At 45.8% G+C, this 12562-nt stretch overlaps 1 protein-coding gene and 1 non-coding gene across 2 annotated transcripts in view; both read left to right on the top strand.

Annotated features, from left to right (window-relative positions):
• The window catches only part of LOC126418704 (uncharacterized), a 43155-nt gene that overhangs the window by 18500 nt on the left and 12093 nt on the right, over positions 1 to 12562 (top strand). The window lies entirely within an intron of this gene.
• On the top strand, positions 9035 to 9109 carry Trnas-cga (transfer RNA serine (anticodon CGA)). Its single transcript has one exon. It is a non-coding gene; the product is annotated as a tRNA-Ser (tRNA).

Genomic DNA, 12562 nt, shown 5'->3' with positions numbered 1-12562 from the left:
TCTTCATTGAAATCCCTTGCCGGCCGATGTGCCCGAGTGGTTCTAGGCGCTTCAGTCTGGAACGGCGCTACCGCTACGGTCGCAGGTTCAATCCTGCCTCGGGCATGGATGTGTGTGATGGTCTTAGGTTACTTAGGTTTAAATATTTCTAAGTTCTAGGGAATTGATGACCTCAGATATAAGTCCCATAGTGCTCAGAGCCATTTGTACCATTTTCGAAATCCCTTGGGGTTTAGTCGAAACGCCAACCTTTAAATTTGTGTAATTTATCGTGTAACCGAAATGTAATGGCTTCCTTTTAGAGCTCATGTAGTGCTCGTCATTTTTTTGATTTTTTAATATCGACTGCTACTTTTTGCACCGTATAGATATGTCTAAATCACTTTGCAATTCGTTTTGATATTCTGATGGCTTTACTATACGAAAAACGACAGCGTCATCTGCAAACAATCTAATGGTGTTGCTCAGATTGTCTCTTAATTCGTTTATGCAGATTAAGAACAACAGAGTAACACTTTCATGGGGAACGACAGATATCCCTCCTGTTTTACTTGATAACGTTCTTTAAAAACCTGGAGTGAGCAGTTCTGCACAATATCTCTAACTGTCTGCTTCCTCACAGCACATTCACATGAGCCACTTCTTCAAGATGTGGTCACGTCTCTCTTGTCCCGTCTTGATGCGTCTCGACCACGTGCTTTGGGGGTAGATCAAATCCTGTAACTTTTGGGATTCGGTTTTCAAAATGGTTCAAATGGCTCTGAGCACTATGGGACTTAACAGCTGTGGTCATCAGGCCCCTAGAACTTAGAACTACTTAAACCTAACTAACCTAAGGACATCACACACAGCCATGCCCGAGGCAGGATTCGAACCTGCGACCGTAGCAGTCGCGCGGTTCCGGACTGCGATTCGGTTTTCAGTTAGGGACGCGTTCTGTGGTGAATGTCCATTTGCAGTGCTCTTTTCACTTCTCGGTGACATCGGTCTGTGTTTTTGTTAATCGTCCCGAGGTAGGTTGCATGTCTTCAAGCGTGTAACTCATCGGTTCTGTAAAGCACTAATTGGAACCCTACTGTTATGAGAGTCGGTCTTCTTCAGCTTTTCTTCTGCGATTCAAAGGAGCAATATCGGATAGAACAGGTAGTCAGAGAATGGGAATCGATATGAGAGTGTAGGTAATGGTCCTCATTCTGGCATGCATCTTAACATTACGTAGCGATCTGCATTTGCTCCACAGTTGTTTCCGGCAATTTTGTTAAGCAGATTTATTCTTGAGTCAAGCTTCTTTGACAAGTTAGTGCAATGCTGCTTAAATGGCAGTCTCTGATATTCAGAGAAGTTACTGGATACTTGGACTCTATCAAATAGCATATGTAACTTTCTACGTGCCTATTATAGATATGGAACGTTGTGAGCTCTGTTTTACTGTGGCATGTCTGAAGCCACTATTTACAAAAATACGCTTTTAGTACGGTGAGGCTACAAGAGAGTATACTCTCACAATTCTTGACAGCTTTGTTCTGACGTATTATTGCCAGATCATTTGCATATTGGATTTTCTTGTAGTTAGTAGCTAAAATGTATGAGATATACAAATTGAGCAGAACTGGAGCCAGGGCTGATCCGTCAGGCCCGGATAGAGTTCAGGGCTTTCCATGTCCTAGCATCTACACAGCAACAGTAATGTGACGCGCACCGACGCCACAGATCAGAACGATTTCAAAAATAAAAGAGCCAAGTTTATGTATGTGGGCTATGTATGGCACTCTTTGAAGCACAGTTGATCACTCCAGGAGCACTCCGTCCGTGCTTCTACGCCCGGACGTGAGACTGCAGGTGGAGGCGACATTTGTAAAGCCTGCGGGCTTCAACGGCCAGGAGAGAGATGCGGGCCGTTGCAAGCGGCTGTTGCAAGCGGCAGTTTCCCTTTACGACCGGCCGGGCTGGCGGGCGCGTGCCGCGATACGAACCGCGGACTGCGAAAGCGGCGGCACAGTTTCCACACGCGCCGTGCGGCACCCAGCCGGTTCTGCGCCCGCCCTCCTCTCACACCCATCATCCGAAAACGTTCTGACGCAGTTGCGTCTTTGCTCTGCTAATCTGTAAAATGTGTGACGTAACACACGTTTCTGTCTAACCCGTTCATCGGACAGAGGGCGGAAAGAGTTTCTGCTTTCACGTCTCTCCCTATGATTTCTATAAGCGCAGTGTTCATGGACTGAAATAACTCCTAGGTTCGTCATTGACAGTCCGCCTCCACAAGCGAATGCTCAGTGCGACTGACTGACATATCGAGGGCACGGGTTCGATTCGCAGTACTGCCAGGATGACACAGTGGTCAGTCGCTACCGATGCATCTGCTGGTGCCTACAGATCGAGTTACGTTTACGTTCCTCACTAACAAAACTATTCGTAAGATAATAGGTATGTTTCGGTAGTATCTCTCTAACGCCCCCAAATGAGCCAAACAAACTGCGAAACACAGTCCCACGAAAATATTTTATCTCACTGAAACCACTCGTCGGATCTGAAAACAATCGACACTCGTACTGGATATTTATCAGCATCGCCCGTTTGTTACAGTTAATAAACATTCTTTTAATAGCGACCGTCTCCGTATCTGTCGCACTGCTATCCGGGGGATCCGTGTTCGATTCATTCTCGGTGCTGTCAGGGATTATTTTCTTGGTGACAGGACTGGTACGGGGTGCATTCAGACTCTTGAGGGCAACTGAGGAGCTACACAACTGATTAGTAGCGGCTCCAAAGTCAAGAAACCCTACAACGACGGAGAGAACGGTGTCTACCACATGCCCCTCCAAACCACATCCCATGACACCATTGGGACAGGATAACATGGCAGTCAGCCCCATTTTTTAATAGCCGCTACAAACCGCAATTCATTGACTGATTACTTAAATTTTATTAATGCATTATAATTCCCCTCCCAGTCTCTTCTTCACCATAAACACACCCTCGTTACTTCCTGTTTCAGAGTGCAGTTATCAATCACATTTCCCAGCACACCTGCACACTAATTCTTCACACATCGATCCAGTGATCAAACAGGCCGTCTTGTGCGCTCACCCTGTCCATCACCTTTTCCTACCCTTACAATACTGGGAACTGACATGCATGGACTTGCCAGGAGCAGCAGCTACATTTGCACCCTAGCCAACAACCACACTATTTCCATATCTGTTTTTCATAAAAAAATAATACCAACACAATCATTTTCCACGGCATTTTATGACCATTATTTTAAACTTTATGCCAACGGCTTTGCCACAGTGGAAACATCTGTTTTCACCAGATCACTGGAGTTAAACGGTTGGTTGATTCGGGGCAAGGGACCAAATAGAGAGCTCATCGGTCCCATCGGATTAGGGAAGGAAATCGACTGTGCCCTTTGAAAGGAACCATCCCGGCATTTGCCCGAAGCGATTTCCGAAAATCACGAAAAACCTAAATCCGGATGGCCAGATGTGGGTTTGAACCGTCGTCCTGCCGAATGCGCGTCCAGTGTGCTAACCACTGCGCCACCTTGCTCGGTGGAGTTAAGCGCTGTCGGGCTGGGCTAGTGATGGGATGGGTGACCCTCTGGGTCTGCGGACCGCTGTTGGCAAGCGGGTTGCTCTCAGTCTTTGTGAGCCCAATTGAGGTGCATCTTGGTCGAGAAATAGCGGCTCCAGTCACGGAAACTGACAACAGCCCGAACAGCGTCGTTCAAGACCTGTTCTGACGAAGTTTGTTTTTTAACTACAGGAGCTATGTTTTTTTTAGCATAATTCGGCGAATACCAGCAATATGGCTGCTGCCAGCATATTGATTCTCCCTCCCCCCACGACACTGGATGATAAAATGACCAATCAAGAAACAAAGCCCCTCCCCCATGACACTGGAGCATAAAATGAACAATAAAGAAACGAAACAAACGTGCAAAAGCACGGCGACGTTTTCGGAAAGGGTACATTCCCGAACGCAGCGATTGGCTTTAGCCTGTTGGGAACGGTAGATCGAAGTCAGCCAAAGCCGCCAGTCCCTGCTAAACAAAGCAGAGAACTGATCATCAGCGGATACCGGAATGGCAACCGTGGTGGGCCGTTACCTCGGTCTCCACGTCGCATTGTGTCGAGACTCAGCGATGCGCAGACGCAATATCGCTCAGGTGCACAGGTGACTAACCCTCCGACCTGTTGTTGGTACGCACGAGGCGTGCCCGCGATGTGTCAGCGCGCACCGAGGTCACAGTTGGGCTTACACGCTACTCTTCCGCACACTGCGTCACTGGCAACAACGCCGCCGAAGCTGGCGTCGGCCTTTGTTGCAGTTAGTATAGCGGGGAAGCCCCGCGAAGCATTTCTTCAGCCACTTGCTGCAGGTCTCAGGGCATTCCGTCCAAAATTAATTCATATTTATACGTCTATTATCACTCAAACTGTAACAAGGAAATGCTTTCCGTCATCGTTGGACTAAACAGTCGGCTACAATGGAGCAATTTGGGTCAGTAAACGGCTGAAAGTGTGTTCAACAATGAAATGATGATCAACATACCTTCAGTTTTCAATTTTTGATTTATTCTTTCAATCGAACCTGCTTTGGTGTTGTGTAATCTTGATCACCGGACATTACCCGGTGAGTCGGGAAAGTTATTAACAGTCTGGACTTGCCTTTGGGAGAAGTGCTGTTCAGACCACCATCTGGATACCCTGATTTACGTCCAGTGTTACTCCCTTGTAAGCGACAAAAGCCTGGAAGGATTTTTCGTCACTTCTGTCTCCAGTCTTTCTGCAAATGAGGTATGGTTCTGCTGCAAATGACTTGATGTTGACAGTACGACAGACGTTAACCGAATTTCTTTTTGTTTCTCCCTTCAAAAATGGTATTTTTTGTTCTGTTCTTGCGAAAATTGCTCGTCAGCCATCTCCGCTTAACACGTTAGAGAACTGCAGATAGATTGCCATGGACGAGGAAAAACCTGCTCAACTATTTACATATTTTGCTGAAAAATCGTTTTCAATCTTTTATTCGATTTTGACTGAGTGAGCATCTGTAATGTATGTTCGAATATCATTATTACTTTCGTAACAACGCGTGAATAATCGGAATCGCAAAGGAGCGAGGCGGCGTTAAAGTTTAAGACTTTGAACTCGTATTAGAAAGCAATATCATTGAAACCCCTCTCCTGCGACACATATTTCCATGGTTTTCATCTATTACTTCAAGCAAGTTCCGAAATTGTTGCTTCAATAAAGTTACGTAGACTTTCTCCCACATACAGCACTTGCCGATTTGCTGTTTCGCTAATAACTTCAACGTCGATGCGACGTTCCACTTCAGCCTTCCTTCTTTCCGCATTAACACTTTCTTCTAATTGATCACTTACGTTATATTTGTTTTCAAGTCTGTATGTTTATAAAAGCCCATCCTCTACTTTGCATTATCAGTGGTTGGTAAAGTTATCTACGTTACACAAACCATCTCCTGTTGCTTGCTCCCCAGATGAAACGAGCGTATTGTTTCGCACTGAGAACGCTACTTTTCATGCGTAGTGGCTATGGCTGAGAATATGGTAAAGTTCCACCCCCCCCCCCCCCCCCTCTCCTCTAGGATTACTCATACGACAAGGTGAACGGCGATTCAACCACATCGTAAGCCACAGCCTCTGTTCACGAAACCACACCTTCGCGCAGCCATGCTTTCGTTTTTTCAGTGTTGCCTTCACAGCGTCCTCACCGCTGTCTGTGGTCTGTAGTATTCGTTTCCAGTCTCCGATGAATCAGGTGGCACAGCCCAGTGATTCTATGCTACATACGCTCTTCCACGTCAATGGTGTTCCTGTTGCAAACTGACTTGTCGAATTATAAGCTAATTACGACACAGCTGGACACGATGCACACCGGATGAGATACAATGAGCCAGTCGCAGGCCCATTAGACAATAAAACTCGTGTCGAATGACATCTTCAATTTTTTTTGGTCCTGTCCTCCTCAGTTGCGCGTAATACTACGGTATGTTGATGATTTTCACTTATGGACCGTCTGACAGCAACTGAATAAAACACAATGTTAGTGCCATACACGTTTCGCCTTTATTTTCTGCAAGGCATCATCAGTGGCAGGTTGCGTAGACAGTTTCTTACATATTACGCTCCTGTTGCATTTTTGGTCTTGTTCTTCTTCCTATGAGCGCCAATTTGCTGTTTTTTCTGCATTCCACAGCACTATGCACTGAACGCTTTTTTTTAATGCAATTGCATTACGCGATTTTCATTTAGAGCTACCTGTTGATATGTCTCAATTTCTTCCTGCTACATGGCACAGTACGTGGCCATGTTGTAGAAACTAGTTCTGTTGTTCAACTCGAGCAGCATTACATGAGGCTGACGATGTTACTTCATATGCTTCCCTAAACGCTACGCTCTCCCATGGCTGCCAGAGGCCAATTTATCGCGGACTTCCGGGCAGCACATTACAGTGGCTGGAGAGGAAATGTCCTTAGTGCACGACTCCACAGCTACACCGTTCATCGACAGAACATTATAACCTGTACTTCATTTCTTCCTCACCTGCCGCACAATAGCAGTGGAATCCACTCTTAGACTGCAAATTTTTTTTTCGTTTTCTCGTGGTGTTTCTCCCTGTGGTAAGCGTACGCTCTTGGTGAGACAGAGCAGCAGATTAGCAATACGCCTTAATTGCTGCGAAACTGCCACTTTGTCCCAAAAGAGAGAACATTCGCCTATGCCATCTGCCTTTAAATCGCCTAGTCATCGTACTGAAACATTACTTTCTAGTTCGGTAAATGTATTACCGTTCAGAGTAATAACAGTTGACGAGCAGACTGAAAGGTAAACGCTCATAAATTACGTCAGTCTGAGATCATTCAACGTCCTGTGTCATTATAAATTACTCTCTTATTAACGATGAGATTCTCTGGCTTTGCGGCAGGTCATATCACTGAACCGTCGTAACGCTTTTTCCTGGAAAAGAGGATCCTGCAGTTGCGTATCTTAATTTACAGTTGCCCTAACACTGTATGACACCGATTTCGTCATTTATCTAGAATAAGAATGGGAAATATAGTGGTAAAATTTAGTAGAATTTCGAAAGCGATTACAAGGCATGAACATATAGGGTGTTAGCGTATAAGTGTAGATACTGTGGTCATTTGTACCTTAGTATGTACTCACTTCAGTGCGTTTGTTGTATTTTCGGTGTGTCTAACAGTCTTCCCACAAACGTGTCACATAATTTACAGCCTGATGTTTTCTGCACGGTCATAACTGCACCACTAAGTGGACTACTCCAGTCAGTATACACTAACCATATAGCGTGCACGTGTCCAAACTTCACATTTGACCTGCTGGCCAGTGAAAAATAAGCATTCGGAGGTCCTAACAAACCTAGAAACATACTACGCCTAACAGCTAGAATTATTAGTCTTAAAATGAAGTAATGAATGTAATGTTGTTTGGAACGCTGTCCTCAGTCACCACTCAAAATATCTGCACTTATACCTCTAACATACTGTATATCAAATACACATATGTTCTACATATATTCTGAGAGAAAAGCTGAGCGTTTCTCAGGTCCAAGTATGGTACGTCCATGTATTATTTAAAATCATAAAAAGCGCCGTTGTATACATCAGAAATGATTTTTGCAAAGAAATGTACGAAATACGAATCATCAATGTTTGATGCTGTTTAATTAAAGAAGATGGCAGACCATTGCAAAATGGGGTTAGATAAATTCCATCGTGACGTTACCCATAGGAAGGTATGCGGCAACATGATTAAATTTGTCGGTAGGAGATGATACAATGCGAAATGTGCAGTTAAATTTAGGCTATGCCCTCAGATCCCAATCTAGTCATTACCTCGGAAATCACGCCATATCCCTAAGAACCGCCAAAACCATGTGACAATGAAAATCGTAACTGTCTTTTGCTGTGCTAATATGAAGTACCACCTCAAACACCATCTCAGAAATCGCTATATATTCCGAGTAAAATCCAATGTCATACATCACTTGGTAACGTCTCCCTGCGTGCCAAAGTTGTTGCATTATTATACGAATGCATGTCCAGAAGAGCAGTCACCATGCATTCATATATACAGGGTGTTTCAAAATGAATATACAGGTTTTAAGGCTTTGTAGCATTTATTACGTTCGCCTTACAAATATAAATAATACATCAAATGAAAGAGCAACTCAGACAGTTTTGTTTGTATACCTGTACGCAAAGGGAAGAGACTGGAATGGCCAAGAGTGGCTGCAGAATGTGCTGAATGAGTAAGATCCTTTCACGCATAGCACCAAGAAATCAGTTCAGATGGCTAGGCATGATTTAGCATTTCCAGTGATGTCTCTGTGGAGACCTTTAAGGAGATGCTTACAACTATGTCCTTATCATCTGCAGTTGTTGCAAGCTGTAAAAATCCTACAGCATACGGTTTATGTGTCAACATTGCAAATGGAATGTTGCTGCATGATGAAGAAGATATTCTGGATCATGTCATCTTCAGTGATGACTTGACATTTCACCTAAGTGAACACTTGTAAGAATAACTATTTCCAGAAAGAGATTTTCACTCTGCAGCGGAGTGTGCGCTGATATGAAACTTCCTGGCAGATTAAAACTGTGTGCCCGACCGAGACTCGAACTCGTGACCTTTGCCTTTCGCGGGCAAGTGCTCTACCAACTGAGCTACCGAAGCACGACTCACGCCCGGTACTCACAGCTTTACTTCTGCCAGTACCTCGTCTCCTACCTTCCAAACTTTACAGAAGCTCTCCTGCGAACCTTGCAGAACTAGCACTCCTGAAAGAAAGGATATTGTGGAGACATGGCTTAGCCACAGCCTGGGGGACGTTTCCAGAATGAGATTTTCACTCTGCAACGGAGTGTGCGCTGATATGAAACTTCCTGGCAGATTAAAACTGTGTGCCCGACCGAGACTCGAACTCGGGAGGTACTGGCAGAGGTAGTGGCAGAAGTAAAGCTGTGAGTACCGGGTATGAGTCGTGCTTCGGTAGCTCAGTTGGTAGAGCACTTGCCCGCGAAAGGCAAAGGTCCCGAGTTCGAGTCTCGGTCGGGCGCACAGTTTTAATCTGCCAGGAAGTTTCAAAAACTATTTCATCTGCGCTTTCATTTGATGTATTATTTATAACTGTAAGCTGAATGTAATAAATGCTACAAAGCCCTAGAACCTGTACATTCATTTTTAAACACCCTGTATAATTAACGCGTCTCGATGGGTTCAAAAAATGGCTCTGAGCACTAAGGGACTCAACTGCTGAGGTCATTAGTCCCCTAGAACTTAGAACTAGTTAAACCTAACTAACCTAAGGACATCACAAACAACCATGCCCGAGGCAGGATTCGAACCTGCGACCGTAGCGGTCTTGCGGTTCCAGACTGCAGCGCCTTTAACCGCACGGCCACTTCGGCCGGCGTCTCGATGGGCTAAGAATTCACAACCACCAGCGCAGCTGCACAATTCTGTTCGACCTCTAGCAGGAATCAAAAATTAGCGAGCACGGAGGACATGGACGAGGATTGCGCTAGGAGGGAATGAGGGTCGCCCGAAGACCCTGCCGAGATAGCCTGCGCATCATGTCCAGTAAACATTGTGTCCCGGTGGCGCAGTGATTAACGCAACTACCTTGTAAGCAGGTGATGCCGCGTTCGAGGCCGATCTGTCACACATTTTCGCTAGCCGCCACTGTTTCCGCTTGAACTTCTCGATGCAATAATTTACCAACAGCCGTATGTATTGTATGAATTTATTTTATTTTATGAACTATGTGCTACCCGATTCGGCATTATATTGATGCCATCTTCAGGCCCCACTCGATGGCATCAATATAATGCCGAAACTGGGAGCACATAGTTCATAAAATAAAATAAATTCATACAATACATACGGCTGTTGGTAAATTATTGCATCAAGAAGTTCATGCCAGCCGTTGTCCCACGATCCATAATGGATCAACGAAGAAGGTTTCCTTTTGAAGTCGTGATACAGCTGATATCATCAGTTCATTCCCTTTGCTTTCCTTTCTCCCCTCTCCATCTTATATAATTTTTTGCATTTCGTTACGAAACAATAATCCCAGCAAATCTCGTCTAGTTCATAGGCTTTCCGCCAGAAGCGCCAGGTACTGGTTTGTACATTACCCGGAAGAGACGCGACCTCAGCCCTTGCTGATCGTGACCAACATCCCTTCTATTCGGACTAATACTGAAGGCAGAGTAGGAATCGAGCGCTCGGATGCAGCCCACGAGCGCTTCGCCGCGCAGGACCCAGTTTGCCCACAAAGGAAACCAGTTAGGTGAGCGGGCCCGCTCCGCACTGGAGCAAGCGCAGCGACAACCAGACGGTGGGCGGCTGCGGCAGCGGCAGCCGCGCCCAAGGTCGCCGCTAACGGTGCTCGGGGCGTGGTCCAGATCCAGCTCCAGCAGCCACACCACACGACGCCCTGTCCGCCCACACAGCCGCCGCGCCCCTTGTTTGTTGCTAGGAGGCGCCTGGTACTCGCCGACGAAAGCGAAAGGCCAACAGAGAAGGTCTAGCCAACGCTCCCAGTCGCTTCGCGCAGAACCCCTTCCCGCCTTAGGAGTAGCTGTACGTTTCTCGGTTGCTCAGTGGTCCCAAATTGTAAAGAATTTACAAAAAAAAGTTTCCAGAATGAGATTTTCACTCTGCAGCGGAGTGTGCGCTGATATGAAATTTCCTGGCAGATTAAAACTATGTGCCGGACCGAGACTCGAACTCGCGACCTTTGCCTTTCGCGGGCAAGTGCTCTACCAACTTCATGCACAAGTGCTAGTTCTGTAAGGTTCGCAGGAGAGCTTCTGTAAAGTTTGGAAGGTAGGAGACGAGATACTGGCAGAAGTAAGGCTGTGAGAACAGGGCGTGAGTCGTGCTTGGGTAGCTCAGATCGTAGAGCACTTGCCCGCGAAAGGCAAAGGTCCCGAGTTCGAGTCTCGGTCCGGCGCACAGTTTTAATCTGCCAGGAAGTTTCATATCAGCGCACACTCCGCTGCAGAGTGAAAATCTCATTCTGGAAACTCCCCCAGGCTGTGGCTAAGCCATGTCTCCGCAATATCCTTTCTTTCAGAAGTGCTAGTTCTGCAAGGTTCGCAGGAGAGCTTCTGTAAAGTTTGGAAGGTAGGAGACGAGATACTGGCAGAAGTAAGCCTGTGAGAACGGGGCGTGAGTCGTGCTTGGGTAGCGCAGATGGTAGAGCACTTGCCCGCGAAAGGCAAAGGTACTTCCTACTGCATCAGTGCAGATAGTTTCCTATCGTCACGGCATAAATCACGCTAAAGACTAGAAGATTTTCAGGTTTTAAGGATCATGTAAACGCTACAGCTAGTCAAAAAAAAAAAAAAAAAGATCTACCAACGAATTTGTGAATTCGTATACGGCTTCTGCAGAGTCGCATGGAGTTCTGTGCTCTGTGTGATAAGCTTCGTTAGGATCGTACCCTAAATAACGTAATACGATCAACAATTTTATTTTCATGAGCGGTGTTCTAAAAAAACGGCCATTTGTACAAAAAGAATCGACCAAGGAAGCACTGACAGCTACACAAGTACAAGGCTGTATTTGGCGTAACTCAGGAGTCAGTTGCAGCTGGGAAAGTGTGCAGCATTCTGCGGGAGGTGTTCTAGAACCGACAGCGACGTGGCGCCTTAGCTCGCCGGCCATTTGCAACAGTGAAACCCCAGACGAGAGGAACCCGTCAAGGACGACTATAGGCTGTGGAGCTACTGGTGGGTTTGTAGAGACACCTCGGCGTATAGCGATTGGCCGCCGGCTCGCGGGAGGGGGAAACGTCTAACTTCTTGCGCTCCAAATGTCTTGCCAGCACTATCGAACTTTCAAATCGATAGCCGTTGACGTTCGGCAATGCAGCTGCTGAAAGTCACTGCTGTGTGTCGCAATTTTTTATCTTGCGGTACCAGCCACGATCGCTGCCTATCAGGGATATTAACGGATTAATACTGCAAAACGACCCTATATCTCAAATTATAGTTGTTCACCGACGTGAAAATAAAGAAGGACTAGAAATTTTTGCAGGCAAAACAAATAATGCTGATACTGAACGATAGAGATTACGTCAATATTAATCACGAAACTATCCCGTAGGAATACTAGTGGCTGATAAACTAAAAGGTACAATTTGCAACAACGAGGACATAAGAGTATAACCAGTGGAGATATAGGCAGTGGGATAATAGTAGAAAATGAAGAATACCTGGTTACATACTGATGTGTGAGATGTATACTGTGTTAGGCCATGAAGAACTGATTCCACCGTCTTGGTCGTGATTTTTCTGCCGTCACTGTCAACCGCATCACTAAAAACAAGAAAAAGGTCTGTATGAATAGTGTCGTGCTGATAAACCTACACGAGTTATCGGCGCTATCGTGTAGAACTACCGACATAACTCTGGAGAACGTAATTGTGCAGAACAGAGGCTACTGATATCACCCAGAATATACACCCTTGTCTCTCATTCTGTGACTAAACCGCCTCAGAAA

This window comes from Schistocerca serialis, chromosome 9 (assembly GCF_023864345.2).
Source record: "Schistocerca serialis cubense isolate TAMUIC-IGC-003099 chromosome 9, iqSchSeri2.2, whole genome shotgun sequence".
Lineage (NCBI taxonomy): Eukaryota > Metazoa > Arthropoda > Insecta > Orthoptera > Acrididae > Schistocerca > Schistocerca serialis.
The sequence above is the reverse complement of the archived record's forward strand: the minus strand, read 5'-3'. Positions and strand labels throughout refer to the sequence as shown.